The sequence below is a fragment of the Cebus imitator genome, unplaced genomic scaffold (genome assembly GCF_001604975.1).
Source record: "Cebus imitator isolate Cc_AM_T3 unplaced genomic scaffold, Cebus_imitator-1.0 Scaffold181, whole genome shotgun sequence".
Classification (NCBI taxonomy): Eukaryota; Metazoa; Chordata; class Mammalia; order Primates; family Cebidae; genus Cebus; species Cebus imitator.
The window spans coordinates 1,986,732-1,994,897 of record NW_016107496.1 but is presented as its reverse complement, the minus strand read 5'-3'; the positions used below and the strand labels follow the sequence as shown (position 1 = coordinate 1,994,897).

The window sequence follows — 8,166 nt, the reverse complement described above, 5'->3', positions numbered from 1 at the left end:
TGGTTCACACCTGTGATCCCAGCACTTAGGTAGGCAGAGACAGGAGGATAGCTTGAGCTCAGGAGTTCAAGACCTGTGTGGGCAACACAGTAAAACCTCGTTCTCCACAAAAAGGGAGAAAATAGGCAAAAAAATCAATAAATCTATTTACATGTTAAGTAAGCTTTTTGAAAACTATCATTTTCCGGGGCCAGGAACAGTGACTCACGCCTGCAATTCCAGCATTTTGGGAGGCTGAGGCAGGTGGATCACGAGGTCAAGAGCTCAAGGCCATCCTGGCCAACATCGTGAAACCCCGTCTCTACTAAAAAATACGAAAATTAGCTGGGCATGGTGGTGTGCACCTGTAGTCCCAGAGACTCGAGGGGCTGAGGCAGGAGAATTGCTTGAACTAGGGAGGCGGAGGTTGCAGTGAGCTGAGATCATGCCACTGCGCTCCAGCCTGGTGACAGAGCCGAGACCCCATCTCAAAAAAAAAGAAAAAAGGAATTATTTTCCAAAAAAAAAGAACAGAAGAACGGCATTGATTTTACAGTTTTGCAAATCTCTTTAATGTCTGGTTTAATAGAAGACCGCTGGATTCTCCTAGCAGCTTCTGCATTCAATCTCTTATGATATATTTTTTTGATTGAAGTATATGAAGAAAAGATGGCCTCACATAGCTTTGTCATTGCAATGCAGGAAGTATTTTAATAGGCCTTTCAAATAATTTGATAATTATCTTTGATACTACACCGAAACACACATACCAGTTTATTAAATGTTGACTGCTAGATAGAATCTGAAGTCATATTAATGAGCTTTTGATTTTATTATGTTAAGATCCATTATTCTGTGTTACATTTTGTTTTGTTGTTGTTGTTGTTTTGAGGTGGAGTTTTGCTCTTGTTGCCCAGGCTGGAGTGCAATGGCGCGATCTCAGCTCACTGCAACCCTCGCCTCCCGGGTTCAAGTGACTCTCCTGCTTCAGCGTCCCAAGTTGCTGGGATTACAGGCATACACCACCACACCTGGTTAATTTTGTATTTTTAGTAGAGACGGGATTTCACCATGTTGGCCAGGCTGGTCTCAAACCCCTGACCTCAGGTGATCCACCTGCCAGCCTCCTAAAGTGCTGGGATTACTGGCTTGGCTTGAGCCACCATGCCCAGCCTGTATTACATTTTGAATGGATATTATGTATCCATTATTTGGAAAATACTGGTTCACTCAGTTATACAAATGTCCCACATGTCAATATGTTATACAATATTTAAAAATCACGCCTGTAATCCCATCACTTTGGGAGACCGAGGTGGGCAGATCACAAGGTGAGACGATCGAGACCAGCCTGGCCAACATGGTGAAACTCCGTCTCTACTAAAAATACAAAAATTAGCTGGTCATGGTGGCACACACCTATAGTCCCAGCTACTCGGGATGCTGAGGCAGGAGAATCGCTTGAACTCGGGAGGTGGAGTTTACAGCGAGCCAAGACTGCGCCACTACACTCCAGCCTGGGCAACAGTGAGACTCGATCTCATTTACTTTTTTTTTTTGCTTTGAGACAGAGTCTTGCTCTTGTTGCCCAGGCTGGAGTGCAGTGGTACAATCTTGGCTTACCGCAACCTCCACCTCCCGGGTTCAAGCAATTCTCCTGCCTCGGCCTGCCAAGTAGCTGGGATTACAGGCATGTGACACCACACCCGGCCAGTAGATGAAAGTTTTCTAAACATTCTAAGTTTCACTTGGAAGCTTGAATTTTATCATTGGCAACAATGCTTTTCGTGAAATGATGGGCTCATTTCATTTATTATTATTATTATTATTACTATTTTGAGATGGAGTCTTGCCCTGTAGCCAGGCTGGAGTGTAGTGGTGTGATCTCAGCTCATTACAACCTCCACCTATTGGGTTCAAACTATTCTCCTGCCTCAGCCTCCTGAGTAGCTGAGATTATAGATGCGATGCCCACCACCACACCTGACTAATATTTGTATTTTTAGTAGAGACAGCGTTTCACCATGTTGGCCAGGCTGATCTCCATCTCCTGACCTCAGGTGATCCACCCACCTCAGCCTCCCAAAGTGCTGGGATTACAGGCAAGACCTACCGTACCCGGCCTCATTTATTTTTGAGAAAGTGTTTGCTAAATACTCAGAGTTGAGTAACATTAGTTTGTCAGTCCTTTCAGGTAAAAATGGTATTCTATGGAAAAAGTGACTTAGTTTATTCAGCTCACAATAATTATACAAATGTTTTTCCTTGAGAGCCATATACTTTGGTTTGCATCAGATGTGCTTTATGAGTACATTCATTTTATCACGGAATAAATAGAGACTGGGTTTCACCATGTTGGCCAGGCTGGTCTCGCTCTCCTGGCCTCTAGTGATCCGCTCATATCGGACTCCCAAAGTGCTGGGATTACAGGCATGAGCCACTGTGCCCAATCACAGAATGCTTTTTAAAAATATATTCAAGGGTCGAGATTTAATAAAAGTAATAATTTGTAGTGCTTCATCGCGGACATTTTTTTTTTCTTTTTTGAGATGAAGTTTCACTCTTGTTGTCCAGGCTGCAGTGCAGCGGCGTGATCTTGGCTCACTGCAATCTCCACCTCCTGGGTTCAAGTGATTCTTTTGCCTCAGCCTCCCGAGTAGCTGGGATTACAGGCATGCACCACCATGCCCGGCTCATTTTGTATTTTTAGTAGAGACGGGGCTTCTCCATGTTGGTCAGGCTGGTCTTGAACTCCTGACCTCTGGTGATCTGCCTGCCTCTGCCTCCAAAGTGCTGGGATTACAGGCGTGAGCCACTGCACCCGGCCCATCAAGGACATTTTTTTTTTTTTTTTGGTGCCATGACTTGGATCAAGGACATTCTTAAGCAAAACTGACATGTTTAAAAAAATTGAGAAGATGCAGCTCTGTAGTATAGTAACTACTAGTATGATCTGGTGTCACTACCTTGATTTGGGCTAAAGTATGATAACATTTTACCTACCATTGATTTACACAATCACTGCAAATGTCAACACAGTGAAAAAGGCAAATAATAATATTGTTATGAAAATAGTTCAGTTAGTAGAGCCCCTGAGAGTGCCTCAGGAATCCTCTGCAGACCATACTTTGAGACCCTCTACTGTAATTGAAAGAGGTTACTGAGGGTGAGCATGTAGAGTCCGAAGAGAGTCTCTAAGCGAATACTGAGGAAACACTATGTTATAGGAAAAGGCAGAGGAAAAATAAACTGCAAAGGAGATACAGAAATGACAGTCATACGTTATTTGATAATATTAATAGTTGGTTTAGGCTGTGCATGGTGGCTCATGCCTGTAATCCCAGCACTTTGGGTGGCCGAGGCAGGTGAATCACTTGAGGCCAGGAGTTTGAGAACAGCCTGGCCAGCATGGTGAAACCCCATCTCTACTAAAAATAGAAAATTTAGCCAGACGTGGTGGCTGGTGCCTGTAATCCCAGCTGCTTGGGAGGCTGAGGCAGAATTGCTTGAACCTGGGAGGCAGAGGTTGCAGCAAGCCGAGATCACACCACTGTACTGTAGCCTGGGTGACAGAGGGAGACTCTGTCTCAAAAAAAAAAAAAAGTGGGTGTTTAATATTCTAAGTGCTAAGCATTGAATCCTCATTAGTACTTTTATGAGGTAGATAGGCACTAATGTTATCCTCATTTTACAGAGGAGAGAACTGAAGCACAAAGTAACTTGTCCAAGGTGACTCAACTAGCAATGCTTACCAGGCAGTTAGTTTCACTGCCGAAGAGGTAGAGGAAGAAGAATAGGAAGAATATGGCAGTAAGGAAGAGAAGAGGGCATTTCAAGAAGGAGGTTAGTCATTAATTTATTTGGTTGGTGCAAAAGTAATTGGGGCTTTTGCCATTAAAAGTAATGGCAATTACTGTTGCACCAACCTAATAAAATGCTGCTGAAAGGTCAAGTAAGATAAGGGACTGAAAAGCATCCATTTGTTTTCACAGTAAGGAGATCATTGACAACTTTGGCAAGAGCAGCTTCAGTGGAGTGTAGGGACAGAAGCCAGAGGAGAGAAGGAGGGTTGAGGAATGAATGGGAGTTTAGTTGTGATGTCGGGGAAGGCCAGAGGGTGCTAGGGACAGGGAGCGCTGTTTTAAGATGTGAAAAACTTGAGCATGTTTAAGATCTGATGAGAAGAAACAAGTTGAGAGTGAGGCTGAAGATAACAGAAAAAAAGGAGGGATAAGTAAAATGAAATTTCTGATCAGGAAGAGAGTGGGTCTAAAGCACAGGGAGATTGTTTTACATGTGATTAGATTACATTGAGTGATTCTGATGCTGAAGTTGAGGCCATTCCCTTTTCTTCTTAGCCTAAATTCTTGAGGGTCTTGGCTATTTCTACTTCTTTCATCCTACATATTTCACTTCTTTAATTCATTGCTCTTTTAGAGTCCCTGTTTTACTGGAATTTCTTTGGTAAAGGTTACTACAGATCTCTAAATTGCCAAATCTAGTAGATACTGAAGTCCTTGTCTTGGTCTCTTCCTTATTTGATACAACCCCACCTCTGACCTTCCTGTCCCCTAAATTCACCTTTTATGGTGATGTTTTCCAGGGTTCTGACCTCAGTTCTTTTTTTTTTTTTTCCATTTATTTTATTGCATTTTAGGTTTTGCGGTACATGTGAAGAACATGCAAAATTGTTGCATAGGAACACACGTGGCAGTGTGATTTGCTGCCTTCCTCCCCATCACCTACATCTGGCATTTCTTTCGTATGCAATCACAACGACCCTCACAAATTTAGCTACCACTTATATTCATTCATTTGTATTCTTCTTTCTCTCTATATATATATCATACCCAAGCCCCTTTTCCAAGTGTATTTCACCCTAGACAGTTTCATTTCAGTGTCCCACGGGTACTTCAGATTCAGCATACACAAAACTCAACTCATCTTTCACTCCAAAGCTTTATTTTATTTCATTATTTTATGTTTTGGAGATGGCGTCTCACTCTGTCACCCAGGCTGGAGTGTAGTGGCGCAGTCAGGGCTCACTGCAGCCTCCACTTCCTAGGCTCAAACAGTCCTCCTGCTTCAGCCTCCCCAGTAGCTAGGACCACAGACACATGCTAACACACCCAGCTAATTTTTTGTAGAGATTGGTTCTCACCACGTTGTCCAGGCTGGTTTTAAACTCCTGTTCTTTTTATATATCTACTTTGGCACTTTTTATTTTTCCAGAAATTGATCTGAGCTGGTGCTTCTCAATCTGGTCATATTGCTGCAAACATAAAAAATTTGTGGCTGGGTGTGCTGGCTCATGCCTGTAATCCCAGCACTTTGGGAGGCTGAAGCGGGCGGATCACTTGAAGTCAGGAGTTAAGACCAGCCTGGCCAACATGGTGAAATGTCTCTACTAAAATACAAAAATTAGCTGGCATGGTGGTGCATGCCTGTAGTCCCAGCTACTTCTTGGGAGGCTGAGGCACAAGAATCACTTGAACCCAAGAGGTGGAGGTTGGAGTAAGCCAGGATCACGCTACTACACTTCATTTCAGCCCAGGCATCAGAGCAAGCCTCTGTCTCTAAATAAATAAATAAATAACATTTGCATTATACAGTAAGGCATATGAGGCCAGAGGCTATAGACTAAAGGTTTCTGGCTATCTGAAGGCCCCATGGACCACAGTGAGAGCTAAGATGAATATCTCAGCATAAGTACAGCCTGTTTGTGTTACTTACCACAATATACTAGTTGAGAAGCTTAATCTAGACTTTGGATTTATTTGTGTATAACTCATATTCATCAGTGGTGTAATGAATCACAAAGGTAGCATTATTAGTATAGCTTCTGTCTTTGGTATGAAAAAGTGAAAGCAATAGGTAATTTTATCCTAATTAACCCAGGCTTAGGTCAACTGCTGCTATGTATCTGGAAAGCAGGAAAAGGGCAGAGTGAAATGATCTCTACAAAGTAGGACAAATCTAATACTGTCAGGATGGTTCACTAGACTCATGTTCCTGGCATTAAGAGGTGGAAAATAGTAGCTTATTTTTATAGACCACTAAATGCCTACTTACTAAGATCTGCCAGCAAAGGAAAATCTTGTCTGACAAATTATTTTAAAAAGTGGATTGATCCTGGAGACAACAGAAAGTCACACTAAAAGTTTGATTTCTCAGTGTCATTTAGCACAGCAGTTTTCAAACTATGATCTCAGGACTCCTTTACAATCTTAGAAATGTTCAAGGATCCCAAACAGGTTTTGTTTCTGTGGATAGTATCTGTCAATGCCTACTGTTTTAGAAGAAAAATGAGGAAAATGTCCATGTTTTCTACATGTATTTGCACATGTATAAAATGTCTACATACATATGTATATAGATATCTATATGTGTGTGTGTATATGTGTGTGTGTGTGTGTGTGTATTTTTTTTTTTTTTTTGAGATGAAGTTTCACTCTGTTACCCAAACTGGAGTGCAGTAGTGCAATCTTGGCTCACTGCAGCCTCCGCTTCCCAGGTTCAAGCAGTTCTCCTGCATCAGCCTCCGGAGTTGCTGGGAATACAGGTGTGCGCCACCACGGCTGGCTAATTTTTTGTTGTTGTATTTTTAGTAGAGATGGGGTTTTTGCCAAGTTGGCCACGCTGGTTTCAAACTCCTGACCTCAAGTGATCCACCCACCTCAGCCTCCCAAAGTGCTGGGATTACAGGCGTGAGCCACCGGCACAGCCTATTTATTTATTTATTGAGACAGAGTCTGCTCTGTTGCCCAGGCTGGAGTGCAGTGGTAAGATCTCAGTTCACAGCAACCTCTGCCTCCTGGGTTCAAGAGATCCTCCCACCTCAGCCTCCCAAGTAGCTGGGGCTATAGGCATGTGCCACCATGCCTGGCTAATATTTGTTTTTTTTGGTAGAGGATGGGGTTTCACCATGTTGGCCAGCCTGGTCTTGAACTCCTGAGTTCAAGCAGTCTGCTCACCTCAGACTCACAAAGTGCTGGGATTACAGGCATGAGCCACCTCGCCTAGCCTATTTATTTTTGAGATAGGATTTGGCTCTGTCACACAGGCTGAAGTGTAGTGGCACAATCACAGCCCACTGCAGCCTCAACTTCCCAGGCTCAAGCGATCCTCTCACCTCAACCTCCCAAGTAGCTGGGACCACAGGCATGAACTACCACACCAAACAAGGTTTCACCATGTTTCCCAGGCTGGTCTCAAACTCCTGGGCTTAAGTGATCCACCTGCCTCAGCCTCCCAAAGTGCTAGGATAACAGGTGTTAGCCGCTGTGCCCAGCCCATATCTATTAATTTAAAAATCACAGTGGCCTGGGAAACATGAAGAAACCCTGCCTCTACAAAAAAAATTTTAAAATTAGCCCGGCATGGCCAGCATCTGTGGTCTCAGCTACTTGGGAGGCTGAGGTGGGAGGATCACTCAAGCTTAGGAGGTCGAGGCTACAGTGAGCAGTGATCACACCGCTGCACTCCAGCCTGGGTGAGAAAGTGAGACCCTGTCTCAATATAAGTAAATAAATAACAATGAACTCATTACATTTTATGAAAAAATAACTTTTCCAAAACAAAAAAACTGAGAAGAATAGCATTTTATTGATTGATTGATTGAGACAGAGTCTCACTCTCTCACCCAGGCTGGAGTGCACTGACACGATATCAGCTCTCAAAACCTCCACCTCCCAGGTTCAAGTGATTCTCCTGCTTCAGCCTCCCAAGTAACTGGGACTACAGGCATCCACCACCACGCCTGGCTAATTTTTGTATTTTTAGTAGAGACAGGGTTTCACCATATTAGCCAGACTGTTTTTTGTTCCAGGGTCTTTCATATACGTTATCTCATTGAATACTTATAAGATTCTTATGAAGTAGATTTGTGGCGCTCACATTTTAGTGGACACGTGAATCACCTGGGGATCTTGTTAAAATGCAGATTCTGATTTTGCAAGTCTGAGATAGGCTCAAGATTATGCATTTCTAAAAAGCATCCATCCAGCACAATGGCTCACACCTGTAATCCCAGCATTTTGGGAGGCTGAGGCCGGTGAATGTTGTCACCATAAAGAAGTGATAAATGTTGAAAGTGATGGATATGGCAATAGCCCCAGTTTCATCACTATACTATGTATACATGCATTGAAACATCACATTGTGCCCCATAAATATGTACAATTGTAA

At 43.1% G+C, this 8,166-nt stretch overlaps 1 protein-coding gene across 3 annotated transcripts in view; it reads left to right on the top strand.

Annotated features, from left to right (window-relative positions):
* CERS5 (ceramide synthase 5) overlaps positions 1–8,166 on the top strand; it is a 37,708-nt gene that overhangs the window by 15,927 nt on the left and 13,615 nt on the right. The gene's annotated exons all lie outside the window — the stretch shown is intronic.